The 20740-nt window shown below is 38.2% G+C and overlaps 1 pseudogene; it reads right to left on the bottom strand.

Annotated features, from left to right (window-relative positions):
• Positions 1-246: 246 nt before the first annotated feature.
• Positions 247-20740, bottom strand: part of LOC128581052 (cytochrome c oxidase subunit 7B, mitochondrial-like) — a 30062-nt pseudogene continuing 9568 nt past the window's right edge.

Genomic DNA, 20740 nt, shown 5'->3' with positions numbered 1-20740 from the left:
TCTGTAAATTCTAGTTATCAGCCCTTTGTCAGAGTCATAGCATGCAAAAAGCTTCTCCAATTTCAAAGGTTATTTGTTTGCTTTAGTTGTGGTACCCTTAGCTGCACAGAAGGTTTTTTTTTTTTTTAATGTCTCCACTGTACTTTATTTCAATAATGCCATATTTTAATTGGTACACAGTACTTTTACTTGGCATTAATTATGAATTAGTTCTGAAACAATTCAGTATTACACTAGCTGGGATGATTACTGTTCTCTCCATTCCTTTGGGGTGACACTGCCAACAGGGGACAGGTTCCATTCTATTCCAATCTATGTCATGGCATATGTCCATACAGCAATACAGTTAATACAGCATTACCATATTTATCATGAAAATCAGGTGTTTGCTTTTGGTGGCTCACCCTTGCCATTGTTTGCTGAATTGTTTCTAACTTGGAGAAGACTTGGTGCGTTCTTGGCCAAGGGAAACCTTGTGAAATTGAAATGGAATGGTAGCAACTCCAGGTGCTACTTCGGCGCAAATTGACTTCAGGTACCCTTGAAAAAAACACCGAAGAAGCTGTGCAGAAGTTTTTTAGCTTGATCATGTCCCATTTACTTATTTTTGGTGTTACTGCAATTGTCAACTCAACAGGGTTTTATTCATAAAATCTTTTCCCAGGCCAATTTTGTCAAGTGTTTCCCCCACACTCTCTTCTAGAACTTTTATTGTTTCATTTTTTAAATTGAAATATTTTATCCAGTTAGAGTCAATTTTTGTCAGTGGTGAGAGGTACAGGTCCAATTTTAGTTTTCTAAATGTGGCTAACCAGTTCTTGGCAATTATTTATTAAATAGGGGTTCTTTTCCCCAGTGCATGTTTTTGTTTGGTTTATCAAAGATCAGATGGTGATACGTGGTTGGTTCATCTCTTGGTTCTCTATTCTATTCCATAGATCCATATCTCAATTTTTGTGCCAGTGCCATGCTGTTTAGATTATTATAGACTTGCAGTATAACCTGAAGTCTGGTAAAGTGATACCTCCAGATTTTCTTTTATTTCTTGAAATTGTATTGGGTATTTGGTTTTTTTTTCTGGTTCCATATGAAACAAAATATTATTTTCTCAAGTTCTTCAAAGTATGATGTTGGGGCTTTGATGGGGATTGCATTTAATCTGTAGATTGCCTTGGGTAGTTTAGACATTTTTACTGTGTTGATTCTTCCCAGCCATTAGCATGGTATGTTCTCCCATTTTTAATGTCTTTGCTATTTTTTTCCTCAGGATTTCACAGTTCTCTTTACAGAGATTTTTCACATCCTTTGTTAGATGTATCCTGAGTTATTTCATTTTTTCTTTGGGGCTTCCGTGAAGGGTATTGTATCTTTGATTTGATTTAAAGCTTGACTGTTATTGGCATATAGAAGGCTACTGATTTGTGGACATTGATTTTTGTATCCTGAAACAATACTGTATTTCTTGATCACTTTTATGAGATTTGTAGTTGAGTCCTTGGGGTTTTCCAAGTATAAGATCATGTCATCTGCAAAGAGTGAGAGTTTGACCTCCTCTGTCCCCATTTGAATACCCTTGATCTTCTTCTCTTGCCTGATTGCTATGGTTAGGACTTTCAGCATTATGTTGAATAGCAGTGGTGATAGTGGACAACCTTGTCTGGTTTCAGTTTTAAGTGTAAATACTTTCAATTTTACTCTATTCAATATGATATTTGCTGTGGGCTTATTGTAGATGGCCTCTATCGGTTTAAGAAATATCCTACCTAAGCTAGTTTTCATATGTGTTCTTGTTAGAAAAGGATGTTGAATTTTGTCAAAAGCCTTTTCTGCACCAGATGAGAGAATTATATGGTCTTTGCTTTTGATTTTATTTATGTGGTGAATTACATCTATGGATTTAATGTATGTTAAACCAACCTTGCATCCCTGGGATAAAACCCACTGGATCATGATGTATAATTTTTTAATGTGTTGCTGTATTCTTTTTGCATTGATATTCATGAATGATATTGTCCTATAATTTTCCTTTTTTGTTGGGTCCTTCCCTGGTTTTGGAATCAGTTGATATTTGCTTTCATGGAATGTGTTGGGGGAGGATTCCTTCCTTCTCTGTATTTTGGAATAGGTTATGCAATATAGGTACTAGTTCCTCTTGATGGTTTGGTAGAATTCTAGTGTGAAACTATCTGGTACAGGGCTTTTCTTTTTTGGATGATTTTGTATTGTTGATGCAATTTCAGTGCTTAATATAGGTTTATTCAAAATTTCTAATTTTTTCTGGTTTAGTTTAGGAAGGTGGTGTGCTTCTAGGTACTGGTCCATTTCTTCTACATTTTCAAATATCTGTGCATAGAGTTTTTTATAGTGATTATTGAGGAAGGGGATGGGAACATACTTGGCTCAGTGGCTCCACACAATGCAGAGGTCCCGTATACATCTCGCCAAACATACCAGCCTCTGCAAGGGCAGTCCATCAGACAACCAGAGAGGAAGAAGGTGGGCTGTGAGCTTAGGGCTGTGGAGAGAAAAATTGTCCACGTTTTTCTCAGGGGATGGGGAACTAGAGGTGGACATTCCCAGGTGCAGGATTACTCTCTCTCCCATGGGACGAGATGAGAGGTCCTTTGTTCCCTGCTTGATGGCAGAGAGTCTGCAGCAGGCTTCCCTGTTGGGGAAGAGGATCTCTTGTCCCCTTTGGCATCAGGCACCTTCAGTTTGGTCACTTTGTACCCGATCTTTGTTCCTTATCTTCTTCTTTCTCTGTCCTTGCAGTTTGTCTCCATGGGAATGATGTGCACCTTGATTTCCCCTTGCGTTCGACTCCCCAGTTTTGACTTACCTGAATTCACTTCAATTAAATTCTTCTCCTTCTGAACAGGAATTTATTATGAAAGCTACCTATAGTCAGCCATCTTGCCCCTCCCTCCCATGATTATCTTTTACTACCTTTTTCCATCAGTTGTTTGTATTGAGGTTATATGAGACTTAGAAAAGAATTGGGGAGACTTTATCTCTAATTTTAGTGTCTGCAATAATTTATATGAAATAATAATTATTCCTTGAAAGATTAGTCAAATATTTTTGAACTGGTTTCTTTAAAAATAAGGGAGATTTAAAAAAATACCAATTCTACTTTTTTCAATAATTTCTGGATTAATAAAGTTTTTATGATTTTATTGAAATATAAAACTTTATTTTTATAAACAACTTTACATTTTGTCTGTTTTCAAACTTACCACAGGTTTACTCATAAAATTATGCTATATTTTTATAGCTGAAATATATATCCAATTATATATTTTGTAATTATATAGTTTACTTTTTACAGATATGTATGTATCTCTTTTTAAATTCATCATACTTGCCATATATCTATTAACTTTTTCTTTTCTTTTCTTTTTTTTTTTTTTTTTTGTCTCACTATGTCACCCTTGGTAGAGTTGGTAGAGTGCCATGGCATCACAGCTCATAGCAACCTAAACTCTTGGGCTTAAGCTATTTTGTTGCCTCAGCCTCCTAAGTAGCTGGGACTACAGGGGCCCGCCACAATGCCTGACTGTTTTTTGTTGCAGTTGCCATTGTTGTTTAGCTGTCCCAGGCCAGGTTTGAACCTGCCATCCTCAGTGTATGTGGCTGGCACTATAACCACTTTGCTATGGGCACTGAGCCTCTATTTATCTTTTCAAAACACATTTTTTTTTTTTGTTTTTTGCAGTTTTGGCCAGGGCTGGGTTTGAACCCACCACCTCTGGCATATGGGGCCAGTGCCCTACCCCTTTGAGCCACAGGTGCCGCCCCCAAAACCCTTTTTTTAACATAATTGAGGATATTGGTAAATATTCTTCAAATATATTAGTTATAGACACTGTATTAGTTGATCTAATTAACATAATTAATTAAACACTATATTGGTTAATTAACAATATTATCCTTAATTAGTTTAGCCACAGCAGTAGTATTGTGGTTATGTAGGAGAATATTTTTATGTCCAAGAAATGTAACTTGCATACTGAAGGATGAACTATCACAGAGGTGGGGAGGGAGAGATGAAGAATGATAAAGTGAGAGATTGAGAAAGCAAGAGATTGGAAAAGAAAGTGTGAACAAATGAGGCAAATGTTTACAAAGTTCAATGAAGAATCCAAATTTGTACGTATTTGCATTATATGATATCCATGAAAAGTAAGTGTTTAATATTAATTCAATGAATCTTGTTGGAGGAGTTCTGGTCATGAAGTATTTACTTTTAGGTTTGATATGCCATCTCTTTGTGTCCTTGAATCATGGAAGCCAGACTGGAGGAGGTGTCTATGGCACTTGGCCATAACCTGGAAAAGACTCTGGTTCAGGAACTTGAGGAGTTCCTGAGCCACAGCCCTCCAGGAAGGTCAGGTCACCTGCAGGGGACTTTTAGTTTTATTTGGAGTCAGTTGGGCCCCCACACCAGTGCAACTCATGAATCTTTATCAGTAGAGTAAGGTTTGGCTATTAGCAACAACCTCAAATAACAGTGATTTAGATAAGATAGAGCTTCATTTCTGTCACATGTAAATGACATCTACGGGGGTGGGGGGGGGTTGTAGTTTTGGGCCATTCTGGTTGCCTCACTTTCACTGCCACCTTCTTTCTTCATTATTGTCAGCATAAGCCATATGTTGAACCATGGCTGCTTCTGTTTCAGGAATCTCACTCAGATTCCAAGAAAAGGCAAAAGTGGCTATGGCTGACTTTTAGGATGATTTCTGAAGATAATTCTTATTAGGTCCCAATGTCCAGAGCTTAGTCAGATGGCAAGCATATTTACCTACAAGGAAAGGTGCAGGTGTAATCTTTGTTCTCAGCTAAAATGCATACCCAGACAATAATAAGGTTCTATTACTTGGGAAGATGATGAGAGCTAATATTGAGGTAAAAACTAGCAGTTTCCTCCCAGATTTTTATAAGGACACAGGAAATAGCATTTACCATTTGCTGTATGCTGCCATATTTATGACATCGATGGTAATAAAACATCTTAAGAACTGAAGAGCAGAAAGGTTTTTCTATTTCAATCACCCAATTTTCGTGGAAGGTCTTTTCGGTGCACCTACTGTGATTCCCTCAAATGCTTCCATTTCCTAAGTCTAGAAACCACATAAAATCCCTACTGTCTTGCATATGGTCAGAAACCTATTGATTACAAACAGAAATGTTTTTCATCTCGTAAGAGGGAATTTAGTTTCCTTATCCTCATTTATCTTTCTCTAATTCTATTATTTTAACTTCTTTAATTTTGTTTATTTCATTTTCCTTTCTGGATAGTCATTTCTAGTCTCTCTGTACCCATTTGCTCAATTTACTCCCCAAAGGCCTTGCAACTCTGAGATTTATTCAACTCTCAGCATGCCATACATGGAATCCATTTGAGCAATGCTTTATTGTGACCTTTTAGATTATGCCAATATCAGCATCCTCATATTTTCTCTTCCTAATAAAGAATTAAGTGTTTTATGTCTGCTTTAAGTCACTAGTGGTTTTTTGCACTCTGTAGGATAAAAGTGAATGGTTTATGGTGAGGAAAAATATGATCTGTTATCTGAGTAGTTACTGTACTCTTCAGATAAAATACTCTCTAAGTCAGACTCACAACTGCAGATTAAAATGTTCCCCCAAGGATTAATATGGATTTAGCAGTCCAGAATTGCAGTGTCATATGGCTGTTTGTCACAAGTGCTTGTTTCAGCTTATGCCACATTGGGATGCAGGTTCCTATCACTATCTCTGATGACACTTGTCCCTATTTCCCTTGTTCTTACTGATGAATCACCATGGCAACTAAACTGTGGTGCTACTAAATGACTCAACCGAAAAAGGCATTACAGAGCCTGATAATGTGTAAATTGTTTCTTGGTGTTTTCTGCAATTCTTGGATGTTATGGTCTCTACATTTTTTAAAAAGTAAAAATCCCGGGGTGGCACCTGTGGCTCAGTGGGTAGGGCAATGGCCCCATGGGCTGAGGATGGTGGGTTTGAACCCAGCCCCGGCCAAACTGCAACAACAACAAACAAACAACATAAAAGTAAAAATCCCTCTGTGTTAACTCAGAGGGAAAATAAAAATTAATTTTATTTTTTTGTATTAACATTAAAATTGAGATTTATGTAGTATTATGTACTTTTCAAAGTGTTCTTATGCCTAATCTCATGTTTCATATTATCAGAAACATATGACATTGTCATCAATTAATAGGGAAAACAATGGCCAAAGAAGTGAATCAATTTATTCATAGAGTGATTACATGTCTTGGTTTATGCCTGTTTCCCTTTTTTTTTGCCCTTGTTTATTCTCATATATATCAAAATTTAGACAATAAATAAGTTCTGTATTTCACCAAGACTGGATCCAAAACTCCTAACTTACTAGTTTATCTATTTAGAGAGTGAGATATAGACCCATTTGGTGGTTGCTTCTGCCTAAGAGTCATGATATTTAATACTAGTTGGAATAGGAGAATTCCTACAGATGTAACTAAAAGGAGTTGTGTTTTACTCAAACACAAATTTGTGAGTAAATCATTTAGCAAAATATTTAAACACCTCCACTTTCTGGCCTGGTCTAATTTCCACCTACAGTAACCATTAACCCTACTTATTCTTTTGCTAAGTTGATTTATATTAGATCATTTACTCCACCCTAAACATATCTTGTGTTTTCCTTCTTCATAAATTCATGTTTCCAGGAATATTTTCTAAAATGTGTGCTGAAAACTTCTATTTTTTTTTTGAATCTGAAACCTGGTCGAGGAAATAGGTCTTGATGTCCCCTCAAAAGAACAACCAAGTGTTTCTAACGATACATTGTAGTCAATGGGATGGGAGGAAAAAAAGGTTCCAGGGAGAGCTTCTCCCAGGCTTCAAGAACTCTGCTAGGTTCTAGATATTTCTTAGTCCTGATTGAAAATGAAGGTAACTGCAAATCTCCCCTGGCTGAGTTTATTAAAAGGAGTGGCAGAACTGAGCCTGTAAGCACAGTGATGGAAACTTGGTATAGCAGGCTAAAATATGGCCCTGAAATATGTCCACATCTCAATCTCTGAAATGTTGCCTTATTTACAAAAGAAGCACTGCAGATATAGTAAAATTAAGTAAAAGGTCTTGAGATGTGGAAACTGTCCTGAATTATTCATGTAATTCTTATGCAGGAAGAGCCAGAGTTAGAGGAGAAGCAATGTGATGATGGAAGCTAAGATTGAAGTGATGCACTTGGAAGGTGGAGGAAGGGGCCAGAAGCCAAGGAATACAGGCAACCACTGAAAGCTGAAAAAGGCCAGGAAAAGAATTCTCCCTGAACCCTCCAAAAGTAACCAGTGAAGCTGGCAACTTTAGTCCCGTGGGCCACATTGGACTAATGACATCCAGAAATGTAAGAGGATAAATTTGTGTTGTTTTAAACCACTAATTTTGTGGTAGTTTTTAACAGTGGAAATAGAAAACTAGCATATTTGATTAGGATACAAATGGCTTCTGTGGCAAAAGCAATATCCTAGACTAGGAAGATACTGAAGAAAAAGCTTTTTTTCTTTTAATAACAAATCTATGGCTACTCAGGTGTTATTTTTCTCTTTGCTTTGATTTAGAATTAAGGGCCATTGGTGACGTTGAGAAGATAATCACTACAGCTTTCCTTATCAGAGCAACTTCTTGTTGAATTCCTAAAGGGTCCACCACAGGCTGGCTCATTAATGTGTGTTATCTTCCATATTATTTCCATAAATATTGTTGCTCTGTTTTAAGATGAGGAATGTAAAAGTAATGTAACTTGACAAAGGCTTTATAATTAATAAAGAAAAACACATGGATTCTTATCCATTCTTACACTTAAAAACCTTTGGATATCTCCACGAAAGGGCTGGTTTTAAAATTATCTGTTAAGATAATTTATTTTACCTATTTCATATAGATGAAGAGATCCAGAGGTGAGACAGTGCACTGGCAGGTATTTTGGGTCAGTACGATGGATGGATCAAGCTCTGCTTTCTTTCTCCACCAGTGAGCAGGCATGTTCCCTGGCAAAGACATAGAAATAGTTGCTTCCCAGTTCTGGAAGGTGGGGATCCACTGAGCACACCTTTTGATGTTCTGCTCTTGGATTTCCCTTCTAAGATACATGGCCATATGGTAAGACAGACCTGTAACCTGCTCTGGCCTGGGGAGAGGGAAAAGTCTTCCTTTTCTATAAGACCTGAGGGGGTTGGTGAATTCGGCCAGTTCTGCGGGGAATGTTCAGAGAAGACTATTTAGGACTCAAGATTCTGATTCTAAACAGATTAGGAAGAGGGAGAAGGGCACTTTTGGTGTGAAGGGAGTCATTAAGAAAGTTTAATGGGAGGGTTGAGCTAAATTACTAAATAGCAGATGTTTAGAGCAATTACAGATATGGAGGGTCTTTTTGTCCATGTGAACCCTGAGAATGAGCAAATGGCCCTCAGCCTGGTATCCCAATCTCAGATTTGCTGTTCCTAAGGTGTCATAACTTGTGCTGTGGAAATATTTTGTCTTGGAGAAGTTAAGATTTTCCAGATAAGTAAGAAAAACAGGTAAAAAGGTCCACCATCCAGGTTGATGCATATGTTTCTGAAGGACCCATGGAATGGGTCTATCTGGAAGTCAAGGGACATAAGGTTGGATAGCCAGGTTCCTCTTACAGGAAGTATCATGTATCTGTTTATCACCCCAGGAAGGGTACATTCATTATTTTATTCCTTACTTTTGGAAGAATAGCATCATCTTAAAGAATAGTGCTTGAAAATTAAAGTGCATTTAAATATACAAAGTTAATAATAATTGCTATAATTTAAAAGGGCACGGTTGTCTATGGAAAATATTGTACTCTATACTGTCCATAAAGTAACTGAGGAAACCATCCAAACAACTCTGTGAGTTAGATAATGTCACCTTGTTCTATAGAGGAGGAAAGTGAGGTCCATTTTATCTTCTTAACAACCCTTATTTTTCAAAGCATGTAACAGATCATTTGCTTAGAATAATGTGACAAAGATGTAGCAAAGGTAAGAGTGGACATGGACTACCAGTCACTAAGTGAATTTCTTTCACTGCTACATAAACTTAGTCATATTCCAAGGACAAAATCAGAAGAGCAAGAATGGGCTCTGGCTTTGGAGAACCCAGATTTGAATGTTAGATTTGCTTTTTCCCAGCAGCAGACCTGGGCAGGCTAATTCACCTGGGTCCCAATTTGCTAGTCTGTTAAAGTATGAATGGGTTGTTGGAAGGATGAAGTCCTATAAAACATTTAAAGTACCTGGCATACAACATGTGCTTAATAAAAGTAAGCTGTTTAACTTCACTATCATCTTATTTTTATTGTTATTTACATCTGAGGACAACTTTGAGTCTAATTCAAGGTGAAATAAATCCATTAAGGATAACTTTAAAAGAACCTGAAAAAGATTACTTTGTATTTTCAAGTCTTTCAGAATAATTTATTAGGTTTCAGTTGTCTCTTTCAACAGCAACAGGCTTTCCTATATATTATTTTAAAAATAGAATTAGATCATACCCATGTGTAAGGTAAAATGTTTATACCTCTCTTCTTTTGTCCAATTCATTTCTGAAATGCAATTTTTAGGTAGAAAATTTGGGGAAGGGCTTCTTAGGTCTGAATTATAAATAATGGCAGCTTAAGATGCAAAGATGCTTGTGTTGGTTAAACTCAGATTTGCCAAGTAGGCTGTGAAATAAAAACATAGGAGCAATGTTTTAAGTAAAATTCTCCAACTGCTTTTGAAGTGTATTGAAATACGTAGTTGCTTGGGAATTTTCAAGACTGGTTAAGGTTTCAAAAATGAATGTTTCTTCACTTCCAAGGAAATGCAATATGTTATCATTATAAAACAACTGGCAAAATAAAAAGGAAGAAAAATGTGTGTATGTGTGCATGTGTGCATATATTAGGATAACAAATTCATTTTTATTAACTGGGGCATAGAAAGTAATTCAGTATTTATTCCTTTATAAGAGTCATGATTTTCCACATGGGTTCTCCTCTACCCCCTACGCCAATGGATGGGGGGGCAAGTTAGGAAGGAATGGAATAATTATATTTATTCCAATTTTGTAATCTCTGTTCTTTTCAATACTCCAAAATGGCCTTTTAGAGAAAATTAGTCACTGCTCGGGTGACTTGGATAAATGATTATTCTTGTGATTACCTTTTCCACAATCACCCTAGTAGTATGGGAGAGAGGTAATTTATATGATATGACTTTGTGATTATGAAAGAAGTGGGTTCCTTGAATCTATACAATATGTTTTTGGATCATTTTGTGTGACTGCCATGGAGTGGTCAGCCAGGACTAATGCCCCCCTGGTGACTTTCATGGTATCACTGATCTCATCTGCTCTTTGGAGAGGTGATGGCAATGCCCACTGTAGTCAACAGTCATAATTTGTGCCTCTTGTTTCAAATTCCTCATATTTTGGTATGTGTAGGATTGCCTTTGTTTGAACCCAGACTTCTTCTGGCCCATAATCCCTGATCATCCATAGATTCCAGGACATGCCTGGGACCCTTGCAGGTGCTTTCATGTGTAGAGCTCAGGGGCACTAGCCTAGTCCCAGCCTTCTGCTACAGCATGGGCTCATGCTGTGTTTGCCCTGCAACACAAAGGCCTTTCACAAGTGTTTCATGTAAACTATGCTGCTGGTGTCACACTTTTTAAATATTACCCTGTGTGTCTGTATGTGTTTAAGTGAAGACCCCTCTTTCAGATACCATAGACTGAGTGGCTGCTAAACAAGAGAAATTTATTTCTCACAGTTCTAAAGAAAGTCCAAATTCAAGGTGGCAGCTGATTTGGTGTCTGGTGAGGACCTGCTTCCTTGTTTGGAGATGGCTATTTTTTCACTGTGTCCTCTTACATAGCAGAAAGGGAAAGGGACCTCCGTGGGGCTGCTTTTGTAAGGGCACTAATCCTATTAATGAGGATTCCACCTTCATGACCTAATCACCTTCCATACGTCTCACCTCCAAATACTATCAACTTTGACAGTCAGGATTTCAACATCTGAATTTGAGGGGACACAACACAGTATGTGACAACTTCCCCCTGAGTCTCTCACCATCCTTCCCTTGTCTGATAGTACAGGCAATGAGTATGGTGCTCTTCCCCCTCCACCCCCCGCCTGGTCTATTTCATCTTTATAGAATCCAACTGGAGTCAAAGGGAAGGTTATTATTTTTTTCTCTTAGTTCTTCCTCTTATCTAATTTTGTCCTATCCAGCCATCTCTCCTTGTTAAATCCAGCATTAAAACTAAATCAGTGCTAGATAGGGCATAGGGAGTGAGAAACCCATTTATTGATAAGGGAACAGGAAGCATTTTACCTGATCTTTCTTTTTCTCTTATCTCTCTGATTGTTCTTAGAACAAATATAATAATGATATGAAACTATGTAATATAAAACAGAAGAATAGTTTGCTTCCTAAATAAATATAGAGAGATTTCATGTTTCTAAAATGCTGGGATATTTTAAAAGAGTTATATTTTACATCATGTAAAAGAAATTCTCTTTTGACCAAAGAATTCCCTTTGAGACACAGACCTAATATCTTTATGGGAGTTCTTGGTGATAGAAGAATTTTTAAGCCTAAAGTTAGAGGCAGAAAATATATATATATCATATAGGAATTATTAGTACATTTGATCATGCAAATATACACAGAGCCTAAACACCATTAAAATTTGACACAAATTACAAACTGTCAAAATACTACTGTAAAACCTTTGACAAATGAATATTTTTAAAATCTTATAATAAGTCTTTATTGATAAAAGACTAAAACCCAATGGAAAGTTAGTAACTATTATAATTAGGGAATTAATAAAATATGAGAGGCAAAAATAAATTCATGAAATATTGTTCAATCTTGCTAAAATAAATAAAATTCCATTAATTGCAAGATGTTCTAGATTCCACTATGTAAAACAGGGCAAGATTTATCTAATCCACTGTCACCATCCTTTGCTTTTGGGTGTGACCTTTTCTAGACAGCATTATGGCAACAATTGCCTAAACATGCTTAATCATTTTGACCAATTTCATTTCTACAAATTTTATATAAAGAAATTATTCAAAATATGTACAAACATTTCCCAATTTCTATTCCTCACAGCACTTAAAAATAACCCCAAATTGGAAATATCCAAACTGTCAGATATTCAGATTGGTTAAATAGGTAGATCCATATAATGGAATGCCATTAGACATTACAACATTGGCTGTTGTAATAATGCCAACATGCTAACATAACATTGTTTATGTGAAGAAAATAGATTATAAAAAGATATATTGGAAATATATGGGTATATACCTATGTATGTAACATATATGTTAAAATAGCATCCTGTTTTCTCCCTCCCTCCTATATCCCAAGGCTGCACTGAAAGTTACATGTGAGCATGGGCACATTAGTCCTTTTTATTTGCTTTCACTAGTGTTTCCCTAGAATAACGTGCCCAAACTCACATGTAACTTTCAGGTCTAAGCTGCCTGCAATGCTAATTCCACAAGCTCCAGGTTGGTCAGTCACAGCTTGCAGCTCTGCCACAGCAGAGTCATTAGGAGTGTGTATGAAGGGTGGCAAGGGCTTTGCTCAAGTCTCTTCGCATCTGCACTAATGATGAAGAGGCTGTGCCCGCCCTTGATAAGCTCCAAGCTCACTGCTGCTCTGGGTCAATTTATCTTCACAGTCAGAGCTGGGCAGCCTGCCTTGGATGTGATAGCTAGAGGAGCTGTTGCATGGGGCAAATAAATGTTTTAGAGACAGGTAATTAGGTTGTCCTTTCTTCCTCTGCAAAGATAAGGAACAGAAAGTATTTTCTTAGAAGCTGAGCATTCTGTACACAGACATCATTGTACAAACTTCAGAATAAACAATCTTTAAAACAATAGTGGAGGGATTCTGGAAAGATGGATGACTGGTAGCAACCCTCAGCAGAGGCTTCTGAGCAGAGGAAGAAAAACTCCTTGGAATTGGACTCTATGAAGTCAAAGGTGGGGAGCTGAGCCAAGAAAGAAGTTCAGCAAGCTGTAACTCTAAAGGAAGAGCATTCAAGAAAACAAATTTCAGGTACAAAGACTATTGTACCTGAAATAGAGGAAGAGAGACTCCTCCCCCAAGCAAAAGACCTGCTGCAGACTCACTGTGAATGAGCAGGGAACAAAAGACCTCTAATTTTACCTCACTAGAGAGAACTGCTAACCTCTAGGTCTCTTTCTCCAGGGAAGTCCCACTTATGAACCAAGACACCACCCCATCAGGCATAAAATTGAACAGATATTTTCCCCCACAAGTCCAAACTCCCAGTCCACCCTTCACCCTCACATGGCGGTCTGAAGTTCTGCCCCATACAGAGCACAGAGTGGTCTTGTCTAGAGAAATCTGGGCATAGTGTGGACTGCCAACCATCAGGATAGAATCTCTGACTAATGGGGAAGAAAGAGGGTGTGGGAAGAAAGAGACATTAAGCTGGAGGAGGAGCAGTCCCCTGGTTATGACTATACCCCACCAGTGGTGGTGTTGACCTTCGGTTCTGGCTATGTCTGGCGGAAGAAGGTGCGGAACCCCTGGTTCTGACAGCACCCACAGCGGGAGAGTCGTTGCCCCATGTGGACTGAGTTTGGCAGACAGGACTTTTCTCCACCCCTTGGTGGGCCTGTAAGCAGAGGCTTGCTAGGTGTGGACTGAGCCCTGAGAGCAAGGCTGTGGTTCCCTGATTCCAACAGAACTCTCAGGCATTGGCTTGCTGGGTGTGAACCAAGACCTGAGGACTAGGGTGCAGTCCTGTCTCCAGTGGAGCTGGTGAGCAGAAGGCTTACCTGGTGAGGACTGAGACCTGTGGGCAGGGTGCAGTGCCCTGACCCTAACAGAGCCTGTGAACAGAGGCTTGCCAGGCAGTGGACTGAGACTGGCAGGCAGGGGCATGGTCCCTTGACTCCAACTGGTCTGCCAAGCAGAGGCTAGCTGGGTGTGGACTGAGACTGGTGGGCAGGGGTGTGGACCCTGGCTCCAACTGGGCCTGTGAGCAGAGAAGTGGACAACAGTGTGGACTGAGTCTGGTGGGGGAGTGCGGATCCCTGCTTCCAATTGTGCTGTTGGAGACCCTTGAACCCCTCTCTGTTGAGCAGGGTTTGCATTGCCTGAGACAATTTAATTGGAACCCATGTGTAGGGCTGTCCACTCAGGGGGACATTCTGAGGTTGACTTTCCAAGTTCTGTAGTGGAAAAGAACTGAAGGATGGGGGCTGGGTGCTGCAGCCATTTGTATCTCTTCATAGTCAAGATTTAAACCTAATACTGTGGCTTCTTAGGATAGGGTAGAGGTTGGCTGATATCAAAACAGATCTAGCTTGCACTATCTCACCCAGTAGCTCCCTCAGAGACTCCAACCAAAACTCTGAAAGGGGCCTTTGTAAGGTTGTAGGAGATAAGCCACAATTACAAAGCCTAGTGCTTTGGTAAAAGGCTGTCTCTACTCCCTACAAACCCCAATTCAATCTCACTCTACCAGTTCTAATAACCAAATGGTGGAAATAAACATGGTGTGGACCCAACAGAAGAACTTTGGCAACATGAATAACCAGAGTAGATCAACCCTCCAAGAAATGACAAAGGAGATACAAGATGCCATTCATAGACAAATGCTAGCAATGTCATATGTCGAATTCAGAATATGGATTGCAAATAAGATAAATAGAATGGAAGAAAAGATAGAAACTGAATTTCAGGGTGGCGCCTGTGGCTCACTGAGTAGGGCGTCGGCCCCATATGCTGAGGGTGGTGGGTTCAAACCTGGCCCTGGCCAAACTGCAATAACAACAACAACAACAAAAATAGATGGGTGTTGTGGTGAGTGCCTATAATCCCAGCTACTTGGGAGGCTGAGGCAAGAGACTCACCTAAGCCCGAGAGGTGGAGGTTGCTGTGAGCTGTGACATCATGGCTCTCTACTGAGGGTAACAAAGTGAGACTCTGTGTGTAAAAAAGAAAAGAAAGAAATTGAATTCCAAAGAGTAGTTCTAAAGTTGTCTCAAGAAATTAATGAATTCAAAGCCCAAGTCACCAAAGATATGGACATGAGAAAAGAGATAGCAGAGCTCAAGGAAATGAAAATGTTAGTTGAGGAGCTCCAAAATACAGTAGAATCCCTCAGTAATAGAGTTGATCAGGCAGAGGAAAGGATCTCTGAAACTGAAGACAAAGCCTTTGAATGTTCCCCAACACTCAAAGAGGCAGACAAATGGAGAGCAAAAACTGATCATTCCCTGAGAGAGTTGTGGGATAATTTCAAAAGATCAAACATTCATCTTATAGGAATTCCTGAAGGAGAAGAGAATGGCCCTAAAGGTACAGGTGCTCTGCTCCAAGAGATTTTGGAGGAGAATTTCCCAAACATTGCAAGAGATACAGAACTTCAGATAGCAGACAGTTTCAGAACCCCAGCAAGACTCAATCCAATACAGCGTCTCCTAGACACATTGATTAGCTTTGCCAAAGTTAAGACAAAGGAGAAAATTCTGCAAGCAGCCAGACATAAGAAAAGCATCACCTACAAAGGGAGAAGTATCAGAATGACTGCAGATCTCTCAGCTGAAATGTTTCAAGCCAGAAGAAGATGGTCATAGACCTTCAGTCTCCTAAAACAAAACAACTTCCAGGCCAAGATCCTGTATCCAGCTAAACCGAGTTTCATTTGTGATGGAGAAATCAAATACTTTAATGACATAGACATGATGAAGAAATTTGCCATAACTAAACCAGCTCTCTAGGATATTCTCAGACCCATCCTCCACAATGACTAGTGCAATGCTCTACCTCCAAAGTAAACTCACCCCAAAATTTTTGAATAAAACCCAACTTTACAGTGGTGAAAGGATTAAAAATGTCCACTGGACCTTTGAAAATCATGACACCCAAAACACAACCAGGCTTATCAATTCTCTCAATTAATGTGAATGGTTTAAATTGGCCTCTAAAGAGGCACAGGCTGGCTGACTAGATACATAAACTGAGACTGGATATCAGACCAGATATACAAGAATCTCACCTCTCCTTAAAGGATAAAAATAGACTCAGGGTGAAGGGATGGAGTTGTATATTACAGGCAAATGGAAACCAGAAAAAAGCAGGGGTTGCAATTTTAGTAGCAGATGCAATTGGCAACAAAGATAAAGAAAGATAATGAAGGTCACTACCTATTTGTCAAGAGAAATATCCAACATGAAGAGATTTGGATAATTAACATTTATGCACACTACCAGAGTGCTCCTCAATTCATAAAGCAGACCCTAATGGATAAGAAATGAGTATAATTGTGATGGATGTGTTAGTTCAATGTAAGCATTTCACATTGTATATCGAAGCAGTACCCTGAACTCCATAAATGCATCAATGTACAAAGTTATGATATAAAAAAAATAAATAAATAAAAATAAATACATAAAAATACCCCCCCAAAAAAAACAAAAACCCAAACAATAGTGGATTTGAGGGACCTTTACATTTAGTGAGAAATAAAAGGTAATGTTGACTACAATATTCCTTTCTTTATTTAAGATGGAATTTATTTATTTATTTATTTATTTATTTATTTATTTATTTGACAGAGTCTCACTCTGTCACCCTGGGTAGAGTGCTATGGCATGATAGTTCACAGCAACCTCAAATTCCTGGGCTTAAGCAATCATCTCACCTCAGTCTCCTGAGTAGCTGGAACTACAGGCACAATCCTGGGCTAGTTTTTCTATTTTTAGTAGAGACACGGTCTCACTGTTGCTCATTCTAGCTGAAGCAACCCACCTGCCGTGGTCTCCCAGAGAGTTAGGATTATAGGTAGGAGCTAGTGTGCCCAGCCAAGATGGAAGAAAATAAAAAATATAAACCTTTTGCATTAAAATACTAATTATTGGAATTATTCTGCATTTACCATTAGGAAGGCACTTAAAAGTTCTGCCTTGCATTGTACCTTTACCTCTGACAGCCAGTGCTTTCCTATTATTCTGACATAAAAGATGAATGTGAATTGAAGCCCATCCTGAAAAGTCACATGACCCAAATAGGAGTTTTTTTGTTATTTTGTTTTTGAAACTGAGTCTCACTCTGTCTCCCTGGATAGAGTGCTGTGGCATCATAGCTCACAGCAACTTCAAACTCTTGGGCTCAAGTGATCTTCCTGCCTTAGCCTTCAGAGCAGCTGGGACTACAAATGGCTAGCACAACCCATGCAACTAGTTTTTCTATTTTTGGTGGAGATGCAATCTAGCTTTTGTTGAGGCTGTTCTCAGACTCCTGAGCTCAAGGGATCCTCCTACCTTGCCCTCCCAAAGTGCTAGGACAATAAAAAAAAATAATAATGATAATAAAATAAAGGTATGAGCCACTATGCCTAGCCTTTTGTTTTGAAGATCTTTAATTTTATATATTGGGAGATACAAATGTAGTTTTTTTGCATGGATATAGTGTGTAGCTGTGAAGTCTGAGCTTATAGTATAACTATTGCCTGAATTGCGTGCAGTGTACCCATTGAGTATCTCTCATCTCTCATCAACCTCCATCTCTTCAGTGTCTACTGTTCCACTCTCTATGTCCATATGTACATATAATTAGCGCCTATTTGCAAGTGAGAACATGTAGTAATAGGCTTTCTATTTTTGAGTTATTTCGTTTAAGAGAATAGCATCTTGTTCCGTTCATATTGCTGCAAAAGACACGATTCCATTCTTTTTTTTTTAAGTCCGTAATTAGGTGTGTGATTTTTTAAAAAATTAAATTATAGCTGTGTACATTAATGTGTTTATGGGTACAATGTGCTGGTTTTATATACAATTTGAAATACTTACATCAAATTGGTTAACATAGCCTTCACTGCACTTTGTTAGTTATTGTTTTAAGACATTTATACTCTACACTTAGTAGATTTGACATGTACCCTTTTAAAATGCACCATAGGTGGGGTCTGACCAATTACCCTCCTTCCACCCATCTTTCCTCCTCCCCTTTTTCTTTCCTCTTCATCTTGGGCTGTAGCTGGGTTATAGATTTCATATAAAAGTGTGCGGGCTTATATATTGGTTTCATAGTAGAGCTGAGTACATTGGATACTTTTTCTTCCATTCTTGAGATCCTTTGCTAAGAAGACTTATGTTTCAGCTCCATCCATGTAAATGTAAAAGAGGTAAAGTCTCCATCATTTGTTTTATTATTATTGTTAAATCATAGCTGTGTACATTAGTGCAATCAAGGGGTACAATGTGCTCGTTTCATATACAATCTGAAATATTCTCATCAAACTGTTCAACATAGCCTTCATGGCATTTTCTTAGTTATTGTACGTAGACATTTGTATTCTGCATATAGTAACTTTCACCTGTACCCATTCTAAGATGCACCATAGATGTAGCCCCACCAATTACTCTCCCACCACCCCAACCTTCCCCCTCCCTACCCCTCCCTTGGCCCTTTCCCATTCTTGTGCTATAGTTGGGTTATAGCCTTCATAAGAAAGCTATAATTTAGCTTCATAGTAGGACTGAGTACATTGGATACTTTTTCTTCCATTCTTGAGGTACTTTGCTAAGAAGAATATGTTCCAGCTCCATCCATGTAAACATGAAAGAGGTAAAGTCTCCATCTTTCTTTAAGGCTGCATAATATTCCACAGTATACATGTACCACAATTTGTTAATCCATTTATGGGTCGATGGGCACTTGGGTTTCTCCATGACTTGGCAATTATGAATTGGGCTGCAATAAACATTCTGGTACAGATGTCTTTTTTATATTGTGATTTTTGATCTTCTGAGTATATACCTAGTAAAGGAATTATAGGATCAAATGGCAGGTCTATTTTTAGATCTCTAAGTATTCTCCAAACATACTTCCAAAAGGAACATATTAGTGTGCATTCCCACCAGCAGTATTGAAGTGTGCCCTTTTCTCCACATTCATGCCAACATCTCTGGTTTGGGGATTTTGTTATGTGGGATACTCTTACTGGAGTTAGGTGATATCTCAGAGTAGTTTGATTTGCATTTCTCTGATGATTAAGGATGATGAGCATTTTTTCATGTGTCTGTAGCTCATGCATCTGTCTTCTTTAGAGAAGTTTCTCTTTAAGTCCTTTGCCCATGCTGAGATGGGATCACTTGTTCTTTTCTTGCTAATATGTTTGGGTTCTCTGTGGATTCTGGTTATTAAACCTTTATTGGAGGTATAACCTGCAAATATTTTCTCCCCTTCTGAGGGCTGTCTGCTTGCTATACTTACTATGTTCTTAGCTGTGCAGAAGCTTTTTAGTTTGATCAGGTCCAAGTAATGTATTTTTGATACTGCTTCAATTGCCTGGGGAGTCCTTCTCATAAAATATTCACCCAGGCCGATTCCTTCAAGAGTTGTCCCTGCACTTTCTTCAAGTATTTTTATAGTTTCATGTCTTAAGTTTAAATCTTTTATCCAGTGAGAGTCTATCTTAGTTAATGGTGAAAGGTGTGGGTCCAGTTTCAGTCTTCTACAGGTAGCTAGCCAGTTCACCCAGCACCATTTATTAAATAGGGAATCTTTTCCCCACTGAATGTTTTTAATTGGGTTGTCAAAGATCAACTAACAGTAAGTGGCTGGATTCATCTCCTGGTTCTCTGTTCTGTTCCAGACATCTACTTCTCTGCTTTTGTGCCAGTACTATGCTGTTTTGATCACTATCGATTTATAGTACAGTCTCAGGGCTGGTAGCATGATTTCTCCTACTTTGTTTTTATATCTGAGTAATGTCTTGGCTATTCGAGGTTTTTTCTGATTCCATAGAAAATGAAGTATTATTTTTTCAAGATCTTTAAAATATGACAATGGAGCTCTAATAGGAATTGCATTAAAATTATATATGGCTTTGGGTAATATAGACATTTTAACAATGTTGATTCTTCCCAGCCATGAGCATGGTATGTTTTTCCATTTGTTAACATCTTCAGCTATTTCTTTTCTTAAAGTTTCATAGATCTCTTTATAGAGATCTTTCATATCCTTTGTTAGATAAACTCCCAAATATTTCATCTTCTTTGGCACTACTGTGAAAGGAATAGAGTCCTTGACTGTTTTTTCGGCTTGGCTATTTTTGGTATATATAAAGGCTACAGATTTATGGGTGTTGATTTTGTAGTCTGAGAAATTGCTGTATTTTTTGATCACTTCTAAAAGTTTTGTAGTAGCATCCCTAGCATTTTCCAGATATACAATCATGTCATCTGCAAAGAGTGAAAGTTTGATCACTTCTGACCTTATGTGGATACCCTTGATTGCCTTTTCTTCCCTAATTGCAATGGCTAAAACTTCCATTACAATGTTAAAGACCAATGGAAACAATGGGCAACCTTGTCTGGGTTCCTCATCTCAGTGGAAATGATTTCAATTTAACTCCATTCAATACAATATTGGCTGTGGATTTGCTGTAGATGGTCTCTATTAGTTTAAGAAATGTCCCTTCTATACCAATTTTCTTAAGTGTTCTGATCATGAAGGGAGGCTGGATATAAGTAAAAGCTTTTTCTACATCAATTGAGAGAATCATATGGTCTTTAGTTTTTAATTTGTTTATGTGCTAAATTACCTTAATAGATTTACGTATATTGAACCAGCCTTAAGACCCTGGGATAAAACCCACTTGGTCACGGTGTATAATTTTTTTGA

Source organism: Nycticebus coucang, chromosome 3, assembly GCF_027406575.1.
Source record: "Nycticebus coucang isolate mNycCou1 chromosome 3, mNycCou1.pri, whole genome shotgun sequence".
In the NCBI taxonomy this organism is placed as follows: domain Eukaryota; kingdom Metazoa; phylum Chordata; class Mammalia; order Primates; family Lorisidae; genus Nycticebus; species Nycticebus coucang.
Note: the sequence above shows the minus strand (reverse complement) of the source record. Positions and strands in the feature narration are given on the sequence as shown.